This window comes from Talpa occidentalis, unplaced genomic scaffold (genome assembly GCF_014898055.3).
Source record: "Talpa occidentalis isolate TD23 unplaced genomic scaffold, MPIMG_talOcc4v2.1 talOcc4.3, whole genome shotgun sequence".
Taxonomy (NCBI): Eukaryota; Metazoa; Chordata; class Mammalia; order Eulipotyphla; family Talpidae; genus Talpa; species Talpa occidentalis.
This window is the reverse complement of record NW_023603184.1, coordinates 86198787-86224815: the sequence shown is the minus strand read 5'-3', so window position 1 is coordinate 86224815 and position 26029 is coordinate 86198787. Positions and strand designations below refer to the sequence as shown.

Here is a 26029-nt window from a genome sequence, read left to right as displayed (position 1 = left end):
GTCTTTTTATTGAAGAGTTTAGTCCATTTACATTTAGAGTTAATATTGATATGTTAGCATCTGTATTTGCCATTATGTTTGTCTTTCCTTTGATTTTATTTATTTATTCTTTTAATAACTTTTTTTTTTTTTTTGGTCTTCTTTCGTTGTATTCGTCCTCTGAGGTTCTGGCTTTAGGATTCCTTGTAGTATTTTTTGGAGTGGGGGTTTAGTCGCAATGAAATTCCGGAGTTTCTCTTTGTCTGGGAAGGTCCATATTCTTTCTTCATGGAGGAAAGAGAGCTTTGCGGGATAGAGTATTCTTGGTTGGCATCTGTTTTCTTGGAGTCTGTTGACTATGTCCCTCCACTCTCTCCTTGCCCGTAGTGTTTCTTCAGAGAAGTCTGATGTCAGCCTGATTGGTTTTCCTTTGAATGTTATCTGTTTCTTCCCTCTTGTCAGCTTCATTATTTTTTCCTTGTCCTGGATTCTTGGGAGCTTTACTATTATGTGTCTTGCTGTGTTTTTCCTTTCGTCGTGGAAGTTTGGTGTTCTTCTTGCTTCTTGTATATCAATTTTCAGCTCCTTCTTCTCATTTGGGAAGTTCTCTTCAATTATATCCATGAATATTTTCTCTGTTCCTACATCTCTCTCCTCTCCTTCTGGAATTCCTATAACTCTTATATTTCCTTTCCTCATGGAGTCAGATAGTTCCCGAAGTCTTTCTTCATTCTTTTTCCTTCGTACTTCTCTTTCCTTTTCTGTTTTGGTTCTTTTTATTTCTGTGTCTTCAAGATTACTTATTCGTTCTTCCATTTCATCTATTCTGCTTTCATTGCTTTTCCCAGAGTTCTTTAGTTCCTCCATTAATTCTTTGATCTCCTGCATTTCTCTTACTTCCCTCTTTAGGGACTCAATTTCCTTCTTCTGATCTATCACTTTTTTAATCATGGCAATTTTAAATTCTCTTTCTGGAAGGCTCAGAAGTTCTTCCAAGTTGCTGTCGTTGCAATCTGGGGAGTGGTTTTCTTTTTGTGGTGTGCTTCTTTCCTGAGGAGTTTTTAGGTTGCGTGTGGTTCTTCTACTCCCTACTGTCTGTTTTCTAATTTGTCGTATGCGTTGGGACACTGTGTTGCTCGGACTGACTGACATCTTGGGTGAACTTCTCCGCTCCCCTCTGGCTCTTCCAGGAGCCATCTCTGTCTTCTGGGGGAGCTTTCTGCTGGTTTTAGGCAGTTTTTACTGAAGAAATGTCCCTGTTCTCAAATGGCGAAGCGGGATGCAGTCCCTGCGCCTCGGTTTCAGGCACACTCTTCTGCGCACCCGGTCTGCCCCGGACGTGGGTGCCTGCTCCCTCTGTGGGCTCAGACTGCTGGTCGGAAGGGGCCTGGCGTGGAATAACTTCCCGGCTGGCCACTGGGTCCTCCAGAAACCTTCTGCCCTTTTCAAGCAGTCTTAAGAAATGCCCTGTTTTATAGGGTGTTAGTGACTTTTTTTTTCCTGGTCGCTAGGTGGCGCCAGAGATCTCTCCTATTGTCCTTGGGGGGCTGTTTTTCGCCTCCCCCCACCCCGTGGGACAGAGAACAGAGCGGGAATGGTAGGGTACACCTCAACAGCTTTGGGGTGCTGTGTCTGCCTTGTGCCCCACCGTCGTGGAGAAACCACGCCCCGAATTTTCGTGCCCCGGGTCTCAGTTCAAAGCCCTCAGTTCCAAGACGCGGGCTGTAGCCCAGTTCAGTGGCGCGGGAATGGCGCCTTTTGCACAGCTCCCGTGCCTGGGCGCCTGGTTCCTGCTCACTCAGGGAGGGACCTTCACCTCAGTGAGGACCTCCGCGCGTCTCCCCGCAAGCCTAGGTCGCAGGCGCGGGGACCTGGGCAGCCGGGATCCCGGTCCGCGTTTTCTTTTCAAGCGTGCCAAGCGCGCCGCTTTCCCGCGCAGGCTTACCGGCAGCCCGGGCTGTGTGCGCGTCTCCCGGGGTCTTTGTTCTTCTCTAATGGCGCCCGGAGCCGTTCGCTCACCGCCGCGGCAGATCCTGCAGGGTTCGCCTCAGCTCCCGTTCACGGGGTGTGGTGGCTGCAATAGTTCCTTTCCACTCACGGTCCCGCTTGCTGCCTCGTTTGTTCTTGTGGGCCGTTTTGGTTTGTTGTTTCCTCCTCTCTGCAGGTTGGAGAGTGCCGCCTCTGTGGGCGGGGGAGGGGAGCAGGGTTCTGCGCTTCCCTCCCTTCTGGTCCTCTTTTATGGCCACCTATTTAAGTCTTTCACTATGAATATCAATATTTTTTATGAAACTGTTCATCAGAAACTGAACAAAAGGAGGTGGTAAGATAAAACAAAAAAGCTTATTCTTATGTATTTTTTTCTTATCATTATTACTTTCATTTAGTAAAAAATTGCCTGGCCCCTCCTTTGTGCTTTGGTTCACAGAGGTAGCAGATACAATCGTTGACCTCTGGTTTTATCATCTAGTGGAAGTGATAAAGCATGTACTATTATAAACAGTAGACAATCAAAAGTGTCATAAGAGGGCCTCCCCGGTAGTGCAGCGGTTGAGCGCTGGGTTGCGAAGCTGCCCGCAGCCTCTTCAGCGCCGGTTCAATCCCCGGCTGCTCCCTGGCCAGTGGAGGAGGGTCCCACATGGTGCACAGACCTCTCCTGCTGCCCGCTGCTCCCCTCACCAGCGTACTTCATCCGTCTGCCTGCTCTGCTCCCCGCTCTGGCTCTGGTGAATTCTCTAACTACCGCACTTCTGACTGTACCCAGTGCTTGTATAAATAAGTAAATAAATAAATCTTTTTTATAAAAAAAAAGTGTCATGAGAGATGAACAAGATGACAGGAAATTTAGAGGGACATTCAGCTGAAGGAGGCTCACTGGGGAGGCTGCAACTGGCCCATTCTCTGCAAGAGGACACTACCCAGAGAAAAACAGCCACAGCCAAGACGCTGGGTGGGGGAGGGGTGGAGAGCCCTCTGGGTAGTTGCAGGAGACCCCACGTGGTTTAGTTTGTGCCCAGAGCATGTGTAAGAGGAATTAAGCTGGGAAGGCGGCTGCAAATATATTGTGGAGGCTGCTTCTACCAGCTTAGAGGTTTCTGGGACTTCAAATGCTTTTCCCACGTACTTTGACCCTTTGTTTCAGAAATGTAAATCTACAGAGAGAGAGATGGCAAGTCTAGCTATTGCATTATTCATCAGGCATGCTGTCTCTTAAAGTTCTCACCTACTGAATCTTCTTCTGTCCCACAAGAGACTTTACCAGTCTCTCTAATTAAACTTTCATTTCCCAAAAGATATTTTTCATGTTAAGAACATCTTTACATGAGGAAATTCGTTCCTCCACTCAACTTTTCTCCCTCCAAGAATGAAACAAAAGTAAATGTATTAGTTTCCTGCACTCTTTCACATTTCAAGTGATTATTTAAAGTTTTAATAGTGCTCTGGATAGACAGTGTCAATTTATTAACGACATCAGGTGCATTAAAAAGTCCTTATATTAGATAGGGCAGCTTGTAAAGCCTTTTTAAATTACCCTTCTCATTTCCCACTTTTCTATTGAGTTCTGGAATGACAAAATAACCCTCTGGTCCAGTGGGATCACCACCTTTCATTCCCTGATACAGAAGTATGTCAAAGCTTAAATATCCCTTTTAGGTAATCTGAAGGGGATGCCACTTTAAGAAATACAGCCCCTCTAAAGCTATAAGAAAGGATAAGAGGATATCCATCAGGGAAAATTTATCTGAGCCATCCATGTCTGGGCCTTTGCTCTGATTTCCATCCAATTAGGTCTCTTTAACTCCCAACTTGGCTTTCCCCCAATTCTGAGCGTTGGGTTTTTAACTCTTTATTGACATATCTCAGAATTGCAATGTGAATCCCTCTCTCAGTTCTCTAGGATCTGCATACTTCCAGATTATGGATTCAATACAATCTCTGATATTGCAGTCTGTGTAATGATCCAGCATATTTCAGATTTTTTTGTAGCCATCCATTGGACTTGATAGAAATAAAATCAACAACAGACTGATTAAAGGATAAAGTCCATTTAGCCAGCATGCTCATAGAACAATGTCCCGCCTTTGGGCCCTAGTCTTTTATTTTCATCTCCTTCTTATTAGTTTCTATGGAGCACAGCTAAATATTTGGGGTTGGCAAGTCTGAAACGCCTATCTGTTGCCTCTGGACCAGAGTTTGTAGCAAAAGAGCAGCCACTGAACTACTAATGTAATGCTGAGACCTCTAACCTAGCAACAGGACTTTTTGCAGTGTAAAAACTTAGGGGGCAAAATTGATCCAACTATAGGCTGATGGATTCTGCTCACCCGTAAAGCAATTGTAGTGATGAAAAATTAACACAACAATTTGATATAGGGTGGAGCCGAAGAAAGATTAGATTAATGCCCCCAACAATGTCCTACCACTTGGTAAGGATGGTACTTACCAAGCCACTGTCATGTGACATGAGGAAGGAACCATGAGGAAGGTTAGAATGCTAAGTAACAGCTCCATCTAAATATCTAGATTTTAAATAAAAGTCAGAGAAATTATTAAACCAGCGGGGTAGGGGAGAGTAAGCAGAATGTGAGGAAGAAGGAGAGACAACCAGCCAACAAAGACAACAAATAAATTTATGGAATTTATTTACATTATCTCATTTAATTTGCACAAAAACTTGATGAGGAAAAAGGGAATGCACAAACACTCTTGAACACAATTTAACTTTTGCTGTAGTATTAATCAACATTAAACTCTAGTTGTTTTTAACAAAAAGATAAATTTTTTGCTTTCAAGTTGGCAGGTTGGTCCTGATCCTTTAGACTCTGATGGGTTCAGCTAGATGTGAATGGATTGCTGGTATCATATTTGGGGAGCATTCGCTGGGATAAACATTTTATGATGGAGCAGAAAATCTGTAGAGGAGTGAGCAGGATTAAGTAATAGCATAAATTCTCTTCTTAGAATCAATGCTTCTACCCACATTTTACTGTTCTAAGCAAGTCAACTGGCCACAGTCAGAAGTCAGCGGAGGGCCTCCGCAGTGGCGCAGCGGGTTGAGTGCCGCGCTGTGAAGCTGTCCGCAGCCTCTGCTGGGCCGGTTTGATTCCCTGCCGGCCAGGGAAAAACCCACATGAAGCAGCAGACCTCTCCTGCCTTGCCCGCTGCTCCCCTCAGCAGTGTCTTTGGTCTGCCTGCCTGTTCTGCTCCCCTCTCTGTCTCTGGTGAATTCTCTCACCCTCCTGCGCCTCTGACTGTACCCCAGTTCTTGTATAAATAAATCAATCTTTAAAAAATAAAGTCAGCGGGGTGAGGATGCTATAGCTGGCATGTACAAGTCACATGACATTGGCTTGGTATATTGTTGAGGGCAGTAATCTAATCTTTCCTCAGCCCCACCCCATATCAAATTGCTGTTGTGTTATTTTTTCATCATGAAAATTGCTTTTAGAGATAGGAGAGGTACCTGACTTTATAGGTAAGGAATTTGAGATGTTGCAAGGTTAATTACCTAAGGACTGGTAGATATTGTATCAAGGATTTAAATTAATCTATCCAATTCTCAAATAATGTTCTTTTTATAACACTACAGTCTAGAGACACTAGAAGTCAAAGATTTAAAAGAATCTAAGACTACTAGAAATTATGCATAAATTATGCATGAAGCAGAAACTGTGGGACTCATCCCAATATAAAGATTAAATCTGATGTTTAATGAGTATAAATGTTAGAAAGTTATTTTAGAAACCCTCTTTGACAATGCCATTCTTTGGAAGGATGGATAGGATGAGGTAACAATGTAGTGGAAGTTTCTTTCCCATATCTTTCTACCCTCTTCATTGATTTTGATTTTTGTGAGGCACACCAGCTATCTGATCCAGAAGTTTGCTACTCCTAACTCCTTGTTTGCAGCCCCTCTCTATGTCAGTCTTCCCCAAAAGTGTCCAAGTTGTATATTATTCCTCTTTTCTCAACCACAGAAAATCTCCAGGTTGTTAGTGTTCCCTTTAGAAGGTATCTGTTTTGATAGAGGATTCCTGAAAAGCTATTTCTGATCCCCAGATAATGTTTGTTGATTTTGACCATCTGACCATGGGCCTATCGCCAAAGAAAGTATAACTACAGCTAAGCTTGTATACTTCAATTAACCTGTACACGTAGAAAATGATTTAGTTTTTATAAAGGGGGTTACTCCTCCCCCCTTCCTTTTCATTCATACTCTATTGTCAAGTGGATTTTATGCCTTGCAGAAAATAGATATGCGACTCCCAGCTGGGATGGCACTGTGCCTTTTTCCCATGAGATGCCTCTTATTTAGAAGAAAAGGGGTTTTGGTCTGTTAACTTTGGGGAAAGTCACTATACATATTGATTCTGAGGAAAAGAAACAGATAGGATTATTTTTACAAACTCCCCTAAAATATTTTCTTAGCTGTCTACTCCACTGAAACTGAGAACCTTCCCTTTAAAGGAGGTAAGAGGGCCTCCCTGGTGGAGCAACAGGTTGAGCACTGCACTGTGAGGCAATCCGCAGCCTCTACAGCACAAGTTCCATCCCCAGCCAACCAGAGAGAAACCCACATGGCGAAGCAGACCTCTCCTGTCACCCCCACTACTCCCCTCAGCAGTGTATTTCAGTCAGTCTGCCTGTTCTGCTCCCCACTCTGTCTCTGGTGAATCCTCTCACCTCCCTCCCTCCCCACACCTCTGGCCTATACCCCAGCTCTTATATGCATAAATAAATAAAAATAAATCTTCTAAAAAATAGAGCGATTATTCCACAAATTTCTTACTGTGCACTTGGCACACACTTGACATTCAACATCTATTTGTTGAATGAATTAAAAAATGAATGAAACAATGAATGAGTGAGTGAGTGAATGTGTTCGTGAGTATGAATAGTGGTTGGAGTCCACTAATATGTCAAAGCACTATTCAGTTGTGTTTATTTAATATTTGAACATTCATCTCTCTCTCTCTATATATATATATATCTTATGAGCTTTTTGTAATGTACAATGGTATCTGAACCACGATAAATACTATTGTCATTTGGAAATATCTGCAACAAGTTTTTTTTTAAAAAGTCATTAGCTGTAAGAGCTATTATGATTTTGTTTTACATATTTATATGTGCATTACCAAAATATTTTATATGATAAAATTCTGAATAAATTATCAAGAGAGGAGCTTTGTAAATTCTAGAAATTGTATTTGCACATTTAAAAAGAAACATCCATCAGTTAAGAAACCTTTGTTTTATGCAGAACATACTCATGCACACAGACTTAGCATCTTGCAGTGAAGCAAGCGTTTCTTTCAAGTGCTGCTTTTCAGCGTCTTGGTTGATTGACTTCATGGTATGACCTGGTGGAAAGGGAATAGAGGTCAATTAAAGGAGAATGGTGTGGTAGAGAGAAGACAAAGAGTGAATAAGTGGATCATTGCTAATGTCAGAATTCCAGAAATGCCTGAGATGCTTGGAACATTCCTGCTGGAGACTGAAATAGCATAACAGAGTGACCCCAGCTCTGGAGAGTCTTACCTCATTCATTTTGTACTGGAAACCACTATAAAAATGGTCCTGCGTCTCACTTGAGCACTGACCTACACTTAAATCGAAAGAAACCAATAACAGTTTTACTTACAATCCCTAGTGCCAATATGTCTAAAAATATGTTGTGAAGGAAAAGGGAGGGGAAAAAAGCTTTCATGAGCATAACTTATCTTTGACTGTCACAAAATCAATAGGCTTTACAGAGCTGAGGAAATTCAATAGCTCAGCATTCATAATAAAGATTGGTTTGGGTGATTTGTCTCTCTCTAATAGGGCAGGCTGTGGACCCCAGCTCCCCTTCCTTTCAAACTCAAGGGGGGTGGGGATTTCTTCATCACAGCCAAGTCCTCCTGCTTGTCTATTGTCAGGACTTTACAATGGTACTGCTTGTCTGGCCAAGTCTTGCTTCACCCAGGAGAACAGACCTCACATTGGGGCGTGGAGTAACAGATGCACAGTTTTATACCAGCATTCAACCTCCCTCAGCTGGCCTGACAGGCTTTTCATGCATCATGGATTCATCTGTTTCAATGAAAAACCCAGAGCAAAGCTGCAAGTATTTCTTGTTTTTTTTTTTTTGTTTTTTTTCTTGGAGAACACTTTATAGAATGTGTCCAGATATTCACTCTGGAAACTAGACCCATTACAGAAACATGTGAAAAAAGATTTAAGTGCCCTGACCTGACCCAGTGCTCATCTGAGTTGTAGTAGATGGAAAACCAGGCCACAGGCTTGTCATCCCATTGGTTGCATGGTGCAACCAATGGCATCCCATTGGTTGCATGGTGCAACCAATGGTGCCTTGAACATGGCAGAGAATTGATAAGAATCAACTGAATTGAAGTACATGTCTAATGTATATTGAATTCCTTAGATGTGCCAGTCACTTCATTCACTGTGCATTAGTCCTAATCTTCATAACATGCCAAAAAATAGATACATCAATATTCCTGTTTAACAACAAAAACCTGAGCTTCAAAAAGATTAAAATGCATGCTCAAAATCATACAAAAAGCCAATGTTTAAAGCATAAATTCAGTCAACATTATGAGAATCTTAAGTTTTTTGGCTACTCCAGAAGACCTCTTCTTAGTGGTATTGTCAGACCAAGGAGAACAAACAAATCCCATGGTAAGTGATATTGCTTGAGAGATGTCAGTATTCGAGATCTCTTTCTCAAACTTAAGATTCTCTAACTTTATTAACTTATAAAGTCCGGGATTCCATGTTGTTTCTGCAACTAACTCAGTTATTTTGCTATGTACCAGTAGATACATTTCAAGCATGTGAATGCACTTTCTAAATCCTAGATGGCCTAGAAATGTGTGCTAACAATCGTAGTCCAGGAAGTCAGTCTGGTCACAGAGAGAAGTGATTGGCAAACAAAGGAGGGATTGAGCAGTACCAGTTGGGTGACAGCTGTCTTCCTTCCCAAAGCTGTTTTAACGGCCCCTCCTAGAAAAGCAGAAGATGAAACATCAATCAATCAGTCATCAGGAAACCATTGCACGCTTACTCTGTGTTCCCATTAATTGATCTGCAGACCACTTGCAATGTGGACCAGAGGATTTGGAGTTATTAAGAAATAAGGTGATGGGAGCCTGGCTGAGTGTGGCAGCAGAGGGTCCTTTAAGAGGTCAGGTCTATAGCGCCATTGGTGCCTCATGCACCCTTCCTAGGTAAGAGCCCCTCTCCTGACTTCTCCTACCTGTATTCAAAGAGTGTCTGGTTCAGAATTGCCAGAGTGGGGAGAATGTTGGCTTCCTGCCCCAGGAGGAGCAGCTGGTAGATGAGCCAAGTAGAGAAGTTTAAAAGAGAAAAGGAAACCAAGCAGTGAATCGTGGAAACAGCTGTTAGTTACTTGGAACATGATGAGTGAAGAGCGTGGCACAGTCAAATACCAGCATCAACCTGTCTGCGCACATGTTTAAAAACCTCAAGGTTTAAACATGGGCATCGAAAAATCAAGATTCATGTTTAAGACCATCAATGTTGTATGTGTTGGGATTGAGTTTACTACGAGTGACAGAAAATTGAAATAAATATGGTTTAAGTAAATTTTGAAGTATATTACACACACACACACACACACACACACATACACACACACACACACAAAAGAGTCTGAAGATGGTGAACCAGGCTGATAGGGTAGACTCAGGGAGTCCTAAGTCAAGAGACTCCTCTAATGTTTTGCCATGCCATCTTTATCCTGTGACAACTACTTTGTGATGCAAGGCAAAAACTCAAACTTTAACTGTCATCTCTGAATTCCAACCAACAAAAAAGAGGAAGGACACTTTCTGTTGTTTTTACTGCACATCTCAAATGTCTCACCTAACGCCTTTTATTTTCTGTGGGCCAAACCCCATAGCTTGTCCTAGTCGTAAGAATGGTTATTGCCTGTTTCCAGCTAAAAACTTTTCTGTTTTGTCATTATGGAATAAAAAGAGGATGAATATCAGGAGAAAATGTACAGTGTGTATCATACAAGATAAATGAAAAATAATGCCAAAGCCTTTTAACCTCAATTCTTAGGGAAAAAAACTGTCAAAGAAGTCCCCAAACTCTTTTCTATCCTATCTAGATGTCTGCTATTCCACCTGCATATATTAGTTAACAGGTCATTCACAGGTACTATGCCATTCTACCAAATGAGCTTACTTCAGAAAGTAACAGAATAACACTTTTCAAAAAAGCAAAAGAAGGATGCATGGGGGAAAAAATTCAAAAACAATGAATCTGAAGAGGAAAATTAATAAAGTTTGATAATTCTCTCACATACCCAACAGATACACACACACCCCTTATATTCACATTCTTGTATCCATTTGGGACAAATGGGTATATATATACATATATATATGCACTATATGTGCATATATATATTTACACACACATACATATACACCTATATGTATCTTGTGACCAAGTATATGTATGTGTGTATGTATGTATGTATGTATACACACACACACTTTGTCACGGTTAACTCCTGTTTGCTACATGCTGTTGTTTTATAAAAGACTATTTACACAAGATCAACTTTCTTAGTACTGTATTACTCCCTAGGATGACCAACCATTGGTAACCTATTTTATATGTGTGTATGTGTGTGTGTGTGTGTGTGTACTAACAGTTGTTTGGTAGTGTAACTCATATCAGATGTAGAGGGAAGAGGTGTTCTCCTCCTTCCTCTCTTCCTGGAGGTAGTAGATGGCAACAAATTTATTAAATCTTGCTTAAAAAGAATTCTTTGGTTTTGGGTTGCTTTGTTTTTTGACAGAACTTTCACAGGTCTAGTGAACCATGTAATCAGACTGCCAGTGAATTTGTTGTTATATAAAGGAAAGTGTATTTTTTAAGATAAGCACTACAAAGCAGATAAGGTGGCACTAGAGAATTATGATTCAAAGCTCATTAAATGGAACAGTCAGAACATTTTGGATTGTATGATAAAGCAGAGCCAGTGAGAAAGCCTGGTATCTTTTGGAAAAAGTAAATTGAATTATTTACTTTAATTGCAAATATTGATGAATTAGAAAAAATGGTTTCTTGCTTGGAAGTAAAGCTTTGATTTTTGTGAGCCAATTTAAAAACTGCCAATTCAAGAGAAATAGGATATATAGTAATGTTCACCAAATATTCAATTTGTGTACATTTCTGAGTCCTCTTACAATTAGGTTGGACCACTTGACTAATTTTGTCCAATTAAGTGTAAATTGATGTGACTTATTAATACTTCCAATGTGAGGCAACAAAGAGTCCATGATTAATTCTCTAATTTATCTCTCTTCTCTTATCATTATAACTGAGGAAGTTTCATGTTTCTAACAGTTAAATAGTGATGTATCTTCTGTCCCACTTGACTTCCTGGGTGACTCTTTGGAACAAAGCTCCAGGGGACCAATGTAGATCTTGTTGTGTGAATAATGAAAAAAAAAACTTGTTAATTTTCTTTGATGGGAATGTTAATTTGCATGGCACAATTCAGCTAATACTTCCTAAAACAAGGAAAAAGTAATCAAATATCAGGGAGGAAGCCAAACTCATATTAGAAATGAAACAAAGGCAATAATCTTAACTTCCCAAGTTCTCAGTAACTCACTAAGCAGAAATTTTGCTTTAATTAGGTTAAGATTATTTCCAAAATGGTGTATCTAGCTTTAACTTTTGTTTTTTCCACTTTTGTTTTTTCCAACTCTCAAAAATGTTTCTGAATTCAGCAACAATTGGTTATTTGTTGATCAATCAATTTTAGAAAATGGTTTTTGTTTATTCATTTTTATTGAGCTATTTTACTATTGAGTTGAATAAAATTTTAGTGTGCATAAGCTTCCCTTCCAAATGTCTGATCTGTTGGAAATCTGATAGTCATGAGGCTTAACTTCCTCAGGTCAAATCTTTGATAGAGAAAATTACCCTGGTTTGGGAAGAATATGTCTCATAGATTCTGCCAAATTGCAAAATGCAACACTATGTGTTGGAAAGCCCTCAATTAGGACCCAAGCTACAAAATGATAGCAATACAAATTAGGGACTGTGAATGATATAAAATTGGTTGCCTGGAATAATAGGTTGATGGTACTTGTGTCAAATTGCTGAGAGAAAGACTTGTACTGTGATTAGCCTGAGGCGCCCAGGTATTACCTGATGGTGCTCTCAAATTTCTTCTGTGTCTCAGAGCCAGGAAATTGAAGCAACCAGTTGGAGAGTAATAATATTTATTGAAGATCTACATTCTACTAATTGCTACACTATGTATTTTCTTTTTTTTAAAATAAATTTTATTTTTATATTCCCCATACAATTGCAACCCCCCCATTCTGACCTCAATCCCTCCCCTCCCTGCCCCCCACATCCATAGAGTGTCTCTGGTTCATAGCTTTTTGTTGATTTTGATTTTCACTTTCTTATAGTTATTCATTTTCCTGGTCCCTTATTTAAGTTTTCTAGATTCCTGCTATGAGTGAGACCATCTGGTATTTTTCTTTTTCTTTCTGGCTTATTTCGCTGAGCATGATCCCTTCCGGCGCCATCCATGTTGTTGCAAATTGCATGTGTTTGTCTTTTTTGAATGCTGAGTAATATTCCATGGTATATATGTACCACATCTTCTTGATCCAGTCATCTATTTTTGGGCATTTGGGTTGTTTCCAAAGCTTAGCTATTATAAACAGTGCTGCTATAAACTACACTATGTATTTTCTAAAGTAGATTTCTATTTGGCAGATAAGGCAACTGAAACTAATAGCAATTAAGTAATTCAAGAAACAGGGGAAGAATTCAACCTGGATCCAGGTTTTTCCATCAAATCATACAACAGCATTAACCAGAATATAAATGTATTTCCACAGAGCTGTACTCAACTTGATGGAAATATCCTTGGTGAGGGGATCTAATTAAAATTGATGCCGATTTTTCAAAAAGATTTATTTATTTATGCATATAAGACCTGTGTTACAAGCCAGAGGTGCAGGGGGTGTGAGGATTCACCAGAGAGAGAGTAGAGAGCAGAACAGGCAGACTGACTGAAATGCACTGTTGAGGGGAGCAGCGGGTGAGACAGGAGAGGTCTGCTGTGCCATGTGGGTAGCTCCCTGGCTGAAGGGTATCAAACTCATGCTGCAGTGGCTGCAAATAGCTTCACTTTTCTGTGCTCAACCACTTGCGCCACCAGGGAGGACCCTGATGTCGATTCTTTAACTAAAAATACCTGAGTCAATATTGGGCTATGAATTCCTAATGTTACAGATTAAATATGTAAAATATTCACAAATTTTGGTGAAATCCCACTTTAAAAAAAACATGTTTTTTAAATTAAAATTGTTAGAAACTATAATATTTCTCATGCGTAAATTTTCTTACTGTCCAGGGTCACATTTTAAAATATTTTACTAAAATATTCACAAACCATGTTTCTGCCTTTTTTAAATTAATATAAATTGACATGACATACTGTAAGTTTAAGGTGAAAATCCTACTTTGGAATGAAAAAGCAATAATGCAGCTCCAAGAGACAAGATTTATCATATTAAATTCATGCTCAGCAATCAATAAAAAGGAGGTGGCTGGAGGAAGAATGCTAAAAGTTATAATTAAAAACAATATTGACACCTTGCTGGTGAGGACTCAGCATAGTAAAAAAGCTTTCTTTGTTTTACTGTCTATATAGGTTTTGCTCCTGAAAAATGGATATTAAAATTTGTTTATATATCTGTTTTTATTTTTATGTTTATTTATTTATTGATTTTAAATAATAAATTTTATTTTTATATTCCCCATACAATTGCAACCCCCCATTCTGACCCCAATCCCTCCCCTCCCGCCCCCACCCCCCAAAAAGTGTCTCTGGTTCATAGTTTTTTGTTGATTTTGATTTTCACTTTCTTACAGTTATTCATTTTCCTGGTCCCTTATTTAAGTTTTCTAGATTCCTGCTATGAGTGAGACCATCCGGTATTTTTCTTTTTTTTTCTGGCTTATTTCGCTGAGCATGATCCCTTCCAGCTCCATCCATGTTGCTGCAAATTGCATGTGTTTATCTTTTTTGAATGCTGAGTAATATTCCATGGTATATATGTACCACATCTTCTTGATCCAGTCATCTATTTTTGGGCATTTGGGCTGTTTTTAAATAAATGTAAGAAAGGGATATATACAAGCAATCTAAGTTACATTCCTTTCATTCATTTTTTTTAAAATTAGAATTGGAAAAACAGTTTTATTTTCTTATTAAACACATTGCTAATAAATTTTCTTTCTGATAACCTTCTTGAATTTATTTTATTGTTTGATCAGCAGACTTATTCCTATCATGTGTGAACAGTATTCATTTCATATTCACTTTAAATTCTTACATTATGCAAATATGTAGAGACTTTAGTCTTTTGCAAAGGACCTGAACTAGGAAGATACATAGGGAATTAAAACAGAAGAACTATACCAATTCTTTAACACTGCTAACTTTGAGCTCTCCAGGCAAAACCAGCTGGTATACCATGGGACACAGGATTCCCAAAATTTTCATCCCCTCAACCATGAAGAGGGAAAGGGAGGGATTGTTGAAAAGGTTTGCTTTGTTTTGTTTTGTATATTATGCTGAGAGGAAACTCTTCCATTCACTCCTAGTGCAGTACAAACCAAACTCTGTCATTTTCGATGTTTGTTATATCTGAAAGAGTTTGTAAAGCAGTTCCCTAGAGGATCCAATCCTTGGTCTGTGCTCTTAAAAAAGTAAACCTCTAGGGCCTCCCTGGTGGCGCAAGGGGTTAAGACGCAACCTATGAAGCAATCCACAGCCACTGTAGCACGAATTAGATTCCCTGGCCAGGGAGCAACCCACATAGTGCAGCAGACCTCTCCTGACTTGCCTGCTGCTCCCCTCAGCAGAGTATTTCAGTCAGTCTGTCTGTTCTGTTCCCCATTCTGTCTCTGGTGAGTCCTCTCACCCTCCCGCACATGTGGCCTGTACCCTGGTTCTTGTATAAAAATAAATAAATAAATCTTTAAAAAAAATAAACCTCTAAAATAAATTTAACTTTCTAAAAGCAATGATTTATGGTACTGTAAGAGAGGAGTTATTTCAAAGAGGAGGGGGGCTGAGTGGAGTATGTGGATTGTTAGTACTTTGCTGGTGAGTGTGGTTTAGTCACATACATTTAAAGAGGTGTAAAACCATACTCTTAAATCATACATAGTATTGTAAACAAACATTTCCTCAACAAGAAATAAATAACAATATCTCTTTCTGAAAAGTTTAAAACCATACAAGATAATTCTAAATTTTAATTTCACTGCGGTCTTTTGATACATTATTCAATTTGATTCTCCATCTCATTGAAATAATATTCCAATTTCTTTAGAGGGAATTGCAAAGATCTTATTCATGTTCTGACTCTACATTTTTCTATAGATGGTTTTGATGAGTAAAAAACGGCTTCAAATGTTTTTCTACTATGTATGTACTCATAATGTTCAAAGTCTCAATTGCTTAAAAACATTATAAGTCAGAATAAGAACTAGTCATGTTTTGTTGTTTTGTTTTGTTTGTTTCATATCACAGGGAGTTAAAAAGAACAGATAAACAAAGCAATTATAGTTTTCTAGCTTTTGAATATAGTGTAGATAGGTAATTGATCTACTCCTTTATCTTTTTAATCCCCCCTTCTTTCCACAATAACACTTGTAAACTATTGTTTTCTACTCATTTCTGAGGGAATAACATTTTGGGAGGACAAACATACTTAGTTCAACATTTTTGTTCAAATGCAAAGTAATGCTATGAAATTGTACCTGCCTTTATTATGGGAAAAGCAAAACCAACCCAAACATTCTTTGCCTTCACACTTCAGTCTTGTCTTTGAAATGGTTTTACAGTAACTAATCTTTGGTGGGACAACCCAAAACAAAACTTCTATTTATAATGCCTACATATGAATCCAGAAGAGAGAAGCAAAGAAGAAAATTATATGCACAGAGCTTTATTTAGTCTCCAGAATCACAACCCAAAGTGAGCTGTTTAACCAGAGAATGGGGAGTGGGTTGGGATGGTGAGTTTACTGCTCTCAATATAAATGTGGCCTGGTTTCAGTTTGTATGAAGTGGTAACCCTCAATCAAACCTCATTGTTTGGGGAGTGAACTATCAACCATTATAACTGTGCAGCTAAGAAAGCGTCCCCATGTGGCAAGTTCATTGCTCTTCACAAGAAGAGAAAGTGAATAGAGCTGAATAAGTTACTTTGAAAGTTGTGTGAGAAAACTGAAGTTAATCAGAAGAAAACAAACAAGAAGTATCAGGTAGTGTTTGTCTTAACAACCCCCTAACTTCTCACCTTTCTACTGTCATGTCTCCCTTCCTACACACCCTTCCATTAATCTTTTGAAAACACTAGTCTGATGGAATCTCTCCCCACTGCCAAAGTCTCTAAGACAGAAGCTTAAGCTCTTTGCACAATAGAAAGCATCCCTTCTAAGTTGGTCTCCTACCTGTGTCTTGACCACTGTCTTCATTAACAATCAAATAATATTTAGGCAATAGCAAACTCCTTATCACTCCCCTGACTTTGATGCTTATTATATATTTTTAAAGATTTATTTATACAAGAACCGTGGTACAGGCCAGATTTGCGGGAGGATGAGAGAGGATTCACCAGAGACAGAGCAGGAGAGGTCTGCCGCGCCATGTGGGACCCTCGCTGGCCGGCCAGCCGGGATCGAACCGGTGCTGCAGAGGCTGCGGAAAGCTTCACAGTGCTGCGCTCAACCACCTGTGCCACCAGGGGAGGCCTGATGCTTATTATTCTTGTGCCCGGAAAGTCTCTGTCACTCTGTGTTCCCAGAAGGCAATCATTTTCTTCTTTGTGCTGTCTTTGCATTTAGTGCCTATTTTTATTACTGTATCGATCACAGTATATCTTAAGTTATTAATTGACAAATCTCGTCTCTACCTTCTTCTAATGTTACATATGACTAGGCAATATATTCCATTCCCCCTCACAACTCTAGAAAGCATTGCTCACACTCTAGATTACCTGAGCTACTGGTGACACAGCTCTGTGTGTACTGCCAGCAATAGTAACAGCAGCTGCTGTTATACGTTTTGAATATATCCACACACTACTCCTCATTTTCTTTTACTTATATACCAAAATCATGTAGTGAGCACTACTCCTACCTCCTGTTTGTAGATGAGGAAACTGAGCAGACAAAGCATAAGTAGTCAGATCAAGTTCAATTGTGAATTTAGGAGCCAAGTATGGATCTAATTATTCATATATCTCCGGTGCTAGCATAGTATCTAGAGTGGAGGAACACTTGATATATGTTTAATTGAATGAATGAATAAGGAGATTGAGGGAGAAGGTGTTTACTCTCCTCAAATACTGGAAGGGTTTCATGTAAGTCAGGCCTTTTTTGGTTGCACAAAATTCTGGAACACGAATGTATTTAGGTAAAAGGAAAATTTTAAGCTCAAGGAAATTAAAGAGAAAGAGCACCAATCCCCATTATTCATTTGACATTTGTTTGTAAAGCACTGCTTTCTCTATATTCTTTTGAATTTGAGATATACCAGATCCCTGCCATCATGGAACTCACATTCTAGTAGAGGAATATAAATAATAAAAACTAACATAATATATAATCAAGGGGATAAAGTATATTCCAGTGGTATATGCTGTGAGAAAAGAAAACTTAGAACAGGGTATGTATGGTAGGGAGAAGGGTAAAGGTGGTCAGTGTGAAATTTGGTCATACTCATCGCTGACTGAGAAGAAAACATTGGAATCTAAGCAAATATTGAAGGGGGTGAAAATTTTAGCCTGGTGGGTGTATATCTGGGGGAAGAAGAACCTTGACAGATAGAACAATCCAGACATAGTCCCTGGAATGGCAAGAGAATGTCTGGAATGTCAATGAACAGTGACCAGTGACGAGGCAACATATTTGCAGTAAGGTTGCCAGAAAATATATAAGATTCCAGTTAGTTTGAATTTTTAGGTATAATTTCTGTCATCACTATAGCCACTGTGAGGGTAACAAGATGAAGAGGTATCTATGGCAAAGGAAAATTACAAACATGTCATGGAATGTGTTTATATTGAAAATTATTGGTTACTTGAATTTGAAATTTAATGGACCATTCTTTTTTTTTTTTAAGATTTATTTATTTTTATACAAGAGCTGGGGTATAGGCCAGAGTCACAGGACGGTGAGAGGATTCACCAGAGACAGAGTGGGGAGCAGAACAGGCAGATCCACTGAAATATACTGCTGAGGGGAAGCAGTGGGCAAGGCAGGAGAGGTCTGCTGTGCCATGTGGGTTTCTCCTTGGCCGCTTGGGAATCGAACCCACACTGCAGAGGCTGTGGACAGCTTCACAGCACTGGGCTCAACCTGCTGTGCCACCAGGCCCCCATTCTATATTTTTATTTGCCCACTATGGCAACTCTCATTTAGAGCAGAGTGTGAAGGGAAGAACATTCTCCCTCTGCAGAACCTGCTATTACCACCATAGCTTTCCATATTTCTCACAGGCAGGAAACTTCAGAGCTTAATCCAACAAAGTTTGCAATTGTGGAATATGTTGTATACTTTTAAGGGTCTGAATATGTTGTATACTTTTAAGGCTCTGAATATGTTGTATACTTTTAAGTCACAGGTTCAGGGGAGGATTCTAAATGACCCAATAAGAGTCAGGGCCATTGTAGCCAAGAGGACAGGTACTGCAAGAGCTCAGTTTGAGTCAAGGGATTTCCTTCAGTCAATTCCCAGGGAAGCTTTGGCTGTCTCTGAGGGAAGATACAGTGATGTGGGGGTATCTTGTTCTATTCAGGTTAATAGTTAAAATTGCCATCAATTGGTTGTCTTATAAACAGTAATCATTTCTTATAAACAGTAATCATTTCTAGCTCTTGAGGCTGAAAAGTTCAAGATGCTGGTGCTGGTAGATTAAGTGTCTGATGAGCTCCCATTTCCTCATAGGCAACTAGCTTTTTGCTATAACCTCACATGGCAGAGGAGCAAAGGGCTGTCTGGGGTCTCATTGATAAGAACACCAATTCTATTCATGAAGGCACCTCCCTTTCGACCTGATCACTCCCAAAGACTTATCAACTAATACTACCACCTTGGTGGTTAGGTTTCAATGTATACATTTTGTAGTGACACAAACATTCAGGCCATTGCAGGAAGGAAATATGCATGCAAAAGTTAATTCGCATGTGGCTTTCTTGGTAGATCCATAGCACTAACTGCTTCATTATTTTCACCGGTGGCTAGAGCAACAAAGACAATTTTTAAAATCTAACTTGAATTTAAAATGTATTGCCCATCTATTTTTATGTGTGTGTGTTTTATTTAAACAATTATCTTTCAGATTATTATTTCATTAATTAAACTAATATCATCTTAATTGTCAATATAAACGAAGTGCCTTTAAACGAGTGATGTTCCAGAGGCATGCTTGGAAATAAATGAATAGAGCTTCCTAGAACTCATTTCTCATAATAATCCATCACTGAGATAGTCCACATTTAGCTGATTATAAAGTTAACCTCCTATGCTAACTTCAGTGCTGCCTGAATGGACATAAATTTCCCCGCATAGAAATGCAACTCCACCTGGAATACAGAAGTTGGACTCATATTTTAAAAAATATTATTGGAATACCCTGAAGACCTGAACACCTGCAGTTCTCTCTCTCACAGAAGCTGTGGATGTACTGGTGACAGTAATTTCACAGAACTCAAGCGATTTTTCACCAGATTTTGCAATACTTCTTGCTGGATAACTGTAATTATGAGGTGTCACCATGATAGCTGGCTGTTGGGCTGCCAAGGTGGAGAAGTGTCTGTAATGAAAGAAATTTACAGGCAAACTTGGGTGAAAGAGTCTTTTTCTAACAGGAGAAGAAGAGGGTCGTCAGTTCTGGTGTTTGTGGCTGTAGGAGACTGTTGGCGCCACACAGCTGGAATAAAAATGGTGTCGGGGTTCACAGCCAACATCCATCAGAAACCACACATTATAGCTTGAAGTGTCCTTTCTGTGTTCCCTGTAGCACAGGACTTCTTTATTTCATATATCATTTATTCCTCCTGATGGAGGGATTTTACAAAGGAATGGTCTAGAATACTTATCAAGTTACTTGGGACAGTAGCTTGTGTGGGGCCTCCATATGGGGACCTGATCACAACCACTCAGGTTTCACACTCTCCTTTTCTTTTGAGACAAACTTGTTTGATAATTTGTCTATTAAATGAAGCTTTACATTCCTCTGGAGACCAACTCACTAACCATGTTCCTAGTCACACTTTTACTTAGTAATATTGCTAGAATAACATCCAGTAGAGGAATAACATTCAAGAAGAATGTTCTGGTCCTTTCTCTGTCAAAATACATAAACAATGCTGACAGGAGGTAAAGCAAAGAGGAACATTCGTCGGTTTTGTCAGAGTAACTTCCTGACCACTTTCACAGGCTTTGTCTACACGCACACATCAAATATTCTTAATGGTGGCTTATCAAAAATAACATTAAAATCTGTTGTGAGATCTTGGAGTACCCTAGTGGTCTGATACAAAAAGCATCACCAGATATGATGATGAGTTTGAAATATGAAATGAGTTTTCATTTTCTTTATTTTCAAAATACTAACATGCCCTCCAGCTCTTTCAAGAGGAGGGGGCCAAAGAGAGCCCATGCAGGTCCATGTGGGTTGAGATATGAAGCTGGATGTTCTTGGGCATTGGATCATGTCCCAACCACTGGCTTCCATTATTCTTTTTTTTTCACTCCGTTTCAGCATGGCTCAATGGAGCATCCACTATGTGCCAGGCATGTGTGTGTAGTGGGAAAAAATAATTTTATAACCTTTCATCATACTCTTGTGAAGCAAGTTTTCATCCTTGTAGTGTCTCAACAAGTTCCTACAGACTTTCTTCCTGCTGCTAGTTCTGTTTGCAGAGTTTTTCTTTTCCCAAGCCCCCAAAGGCCAAGCAGAGGGAGATAATGCTCCCTGATTACCCCAGGGTCCCTGTGTTCACTAAAGATAACCCGAGGCAGGAGGGCCTGGGACACTTTCCCAGAGGACATTTATTCTCCTTTTCCCCCAGCCAAAGTGCCATTATGGAGAGAAGGGTGGTGGTGGCTCGGGTTGTTTGTCAGATCCCTCCCCTCCCCATCATTTTTAGTCTGTCAACTCAATCTCCTACCAGGACACATTAGGAGAAAAGCTGTCCCCATGAAAGGCTTCAGCTGCACTCAGAGACCAGTCACTCTGCCAGCTCCCCTGGCCTGGGCACTGGCATTATCGCTGTCCTTCCATTTAGACCAAAATGAAAGGACGAAATGAATAGACTTAAGCCCTTTCACGATTTCTTTTCAAGCACACCCACCTCTAGGCACCCCAAAATGCCCTCCTCAAGTTTTTCTTGCCTCCTTTTCTAGGGAGAAAACAATGGCATGGACAAGAAACAGTGCTGCTAAAATTTAAAGGATTTCAACACTGGATTTTCTATGCAAATCCAGAATGCTGTTTAACAAGAACAGGGAAATTTCCTCCTTTCATAATATTAATTTATGTAGTGCCTGATCCTGTTTCCTTCCGCTGACTCTGCTTGAATTGCCTTCTGCCCACTTAATGAGATGTGCACTTTTCACATTTTTTCCAAAGAACTTTGTGAGTTGAGAGCAATCTGACAGAGGAAGTGAACTGGTCTTATGGGGCCTTTGAAAGGTGGCAGAAAATTATTAAGCTAGGCTTTTCCGGGGGTAAGGGTAAAAGCAATGTGGGTGAGTAGGAACATGTATTACATTAGAGAGAGAAGGAGAAATATTTTCTCCGTGCATCTGAATATGGCAACTCATTCTTTCTTCAGCATTTTCTGCAGGCCGCTGATTCCCTCTTCAGTCACCCCTTCTCCCTCCTGGAGCAAAGCATTGTCTCTAGGCCCAAGGTGATGTGTTATTCAACTGTTTTGGGAAAAGACATAGATCATCATTAGCCACAATGTAAATGTTGCTTGTATTAGAGAGGGAAAATATAAAAGATAGGGAGGGTACATACAATAATCAAAGTGTGGGCCTCCCCGGTGGCACAAGGAGTTGAGAACCGCACTATGAAGCAATCTGCAGCCTCTGTAGCATGAGTTCGATCCCCAGGTGGCCGGGAAGCATCCCACAGGGCACAGCAGACCTCTCCTGACTCGCCTGCTGCTCCCTTCAGCAGTGCATTTCAGTCCGTCTGCCTGTTCGTTTCCCGCTCTGTCTCTCGTGAATCCTCTCATGCCCCCTGCATCTCTGTCCTGTACCCCAGCTCTTGTGTGCATAGATGGATAAATCTTTAAAAGAAAAAAAAACCAATAATCCAAGCATAATGAAATGTTACTTGCATTGCTAGTCATTCTTATAGACAACACCCCAATTTTTATATCACTGTGTGGTTTTAGTCTTCTACTTCCTTGAACTTGCTAAGTCTATTTTTCTGCTGTGCTCTCACTGTGCTTCATCTAACATACATGTTACCAAGCTTTCTTGGTATTTATAGTTTGTGATGAAAAGTAATGCTGGAGATCAGAGCAGAGAGTAGTTGAAGGGCTTTGATGTCAGTCTGGAGGTGTATTGGGTTCAGAGAACCGGATTCTTGGGTTACCACTGAGAAAATTTCACCAGAGGTCCCCTTTCAGCGGCACTGGCGAGTTTCCCCATGAGACAGAGAAGTTTAGTTATATCCAAAAAGGCAGGTATATTATAAAAATTTAAAAAATGGAAGGGAGAAGAAGACACTTGCACAGACACAAGGGCCTGGAATTGCTGCCTGTGAGAGGGAACAGGCCTGCTAGAAAAGATGCCTGCATAGACACAGGCGGGCTGACTTTGGACAAGAACTGCATCTTGCCAGAGTAGAAAATATACTGATACTGTGATTTTTTTTGGAGTTCATTCCTTTGTGGAATTGGTATCTATTGTTAAATTAATTACTTCTAGGGTGTGACTAGGTTGATATGTAAGGACCCTTGATTCTTAACAATGGCACTCAATCTCCATATCTCCATCTCTGGTCTGCGCCTTGGAACACTGTCTATAGCAGTCTGATACTCCCTATAGCAGTAGACACCAAAGCATTTTTCATTTCTACAGCTGGTTTAACAACTCTGTTAATCATTTCTACCCACACCTCTGGTTTCTGGTCTTGTGATGCCTCCATCTTCTACTCTCAGTCTCCATCAAGCATTGTTGAAAAGCCCTCGTGAAACTTTTTATGAAGCTCCTATCACCCCCTCAGTCTCCCTAGTACTTGCCGTTGTATGTAGTGTCCCTAATGATAAAGGTACTTAGCCCTGTCCTACTGGTGACCTCAAACTCATCCTTCTGGGCCCAGCAAGAAATGATCCTCCTCTGTCAAACTTAGGTGTGATTTTACAGGCCATGTTTCCACTCCCCCTGAGCCCAAAGCAGCCTGTGTGGCTCTCTTTTTCATATCTTCCTCCCCCCGACAGACCACCAGCTCCTGAAGAATGGAAACTATGTCTTTCATCTTGAGAGCTGTGGTGCCTGGAACATAGTGGGGAGCCAGTAAATGTCCCCAGAGTACATCAAACAGACTCCTCACCTCATCCTCACTCTTCCATTCTGCCTGAATTTCTTCCAATTTGACCCCAAACATTCCTTTTATCTTTATTGGGGTCGGTTGAGATGCTGATGCTTGCTGACCTTCTTAGAAAGTTCAGAGTGATAAGATGAAATTTAATGGATTGCATGGGAGTGTGTTGAATGCTTCTAGAGAGTTTATACATATATGATAGCATATTTATTATTCTGTCAGCTAGATGATCAGAAGCTTTTTACTAACCCAGAAACAGATTCCTAAACTCATGTTGTTCTTAAGCAATTTACATAACAAATAGCATTAACACTCCTTTTCCTCATCTGTGAAATACAGGGACTGACTAGAATCTCTCTGATGTCTCTTTCAGGTCTGAAATGTTCACTGAGGATTAACTCAATTGTTTGGGGCAGGTAAACTTGGGTTAGAAAGCAGAAATTACATATTAGAAGCCCATGTAACCATCACAGACTTTAAGAAGCAAAATCTCACAAAGGGCAATTTTGATTAGTACTCAGGTCTGCCAGCTGCGACTCCAGCCACAGTGATGGAGGCTGAGGGCTAAATTGCCCTCCTCTTTAGCTAAGCTGAAAATGAACTGGGTGAAATTAGGGACAGGACACAGAGCACTGACAATCTTCTCTTTTATAGCTATAAATCATTTCTTTCCTCCTCTTGATAGTAGCCAATGAAATGTATACCAGAGCTTATTTTTAAGAAGTTAATTTGTTTGGTTTATTTCCATTGACAATATTTGGCAAAATGTAATAAACAGTACTTCTTGTCTTCAGCATTTTGGAGCAACCTTTCAATAGGTACCCAAGGTAAAAATGAAGTGATAGTATATAGTCACTTGCTTTTTATATGCTTTTCTATTGCACTGATTCACTGTGCAGACTTGTTTTAAGCAGTTTGTTTAAAAACATATTCCTGTGCATATATATGTATATATATACACACACATATTAGCTTGTAATAGGCAATAGAAGGATTATTATGATGATGACATTTTAAAGATTCATCAATGGTATTATAAGTGAACATATGCAAGGTCCAAAAGTAGTAAAGATACTGAAAGATTCCCAATGACATGGTACTTCCAGTAAATATGTTATGACTTTTGCTGTTGTTTATTCCTTTGATTTATTTTTTCTTCTTCAGCCAGTAGACAAGAACATTAGATACTATAAAAGGGATAGATTATTATAAACATGCATTCCTTTCTCTGTATGTAATATTTAACTTTTGCTATAAAAATCATTTGGGATATTTCAGTTTTGTTTTGATATTTTGATACTCATTTAGAAGATTTTGGTAATAGATAGACGGCTACTTTATTCTTCTGTTCCATGCTGAAATTCTACATGACTGGCTAACATAAATATGTAACTTATGTTCTGATGTGCTTGACCTTGTCAAATTCGTAAGTATTTATTGTCATGTCCTTACCCTTTATCAACTATAGTTGTATCTAAACCTTTTCTCTTATTTTTTTTAACACCATGAAAAAAAGTTGAATGCATGATTTTTTGGACTGAATACCAAATTCAATTTATTTCTTTCAAGTTATGATGTTTTAAATTCTAAACAGATTGCTTCAAGCATGAAAATTCACACATATATTCTACTTTATTTTAAAAATAAAACAAATCAATTAACATTCTACTACAAAAGAAAATGTGGCGATTATGTACTATTATGTTTATTTTATTCTCTTTGCCACTTTTCTTACTACACTGTTTTCTTTATTCCTTTCCCTCTATCACACTCTTTTCAGTCTCAGTGACCAGCCTGTTAAAATCAGTCTAGTGGAGGCATTAGGAGAGCAACCCCACTATTTATCTAAAGCTCTATCAATTGGAGAAAACTGATTTAGGACAAATTACAAATTAAGAGCATGTGTCTTTTCAAATTAGCAAATATTTTTATTTGGGATTGTGTGAATTATGTGAATTTAAAACAACTGTTGACTTAACAAATGTTAAAATTAGTTCTCTGCTCTCATTTTGCTATGTTTTGTTTTGGTTTAAGCTTTAGATACTGCCTCTAGTCTACGGCATCCTGCTAATGACCCATAACTGGCTGGTCTCAAGAATGTTCATAAGAAGACAAAGAAGCAACACAGGGATAGGGGGTCCTGACCAGACTAACTTAAGTGAAACTGTCAAGCCCCTAGGGAAGCATTAATAGTTTATTGGGTATGGAATATGCATAGCAAAGCAAAGGAAGAAGGCTAATAACCTTTAACATTAACAAAATAACTATTATTGTGACCAGTGTAGCATGAAGCACAAACAGAGTACTCTCTGGGCAACAAAAAAAATAACGTGTAGCCCACCAGAGCAATTAATAAAATGAAAGCACAGTTTCTTGCAGATGGATATGTTGGAGA

The 26029-nt window shown here is 39.6% G+C and overlaps 1 protein-coding gene across 1 annotated transcript in view; it reads left to right on the top strand.

Moving 5' to 3' along the window:
• The window catches only part of LOC119255831 (nebulin-like), a 123111-nt gene that overhangs the window by 48569 nt on the left and 48513 nt on the right, over positions 1-26029 (top strand). The gene's annotated exons all lie outside the window — the stretch shown is intronic.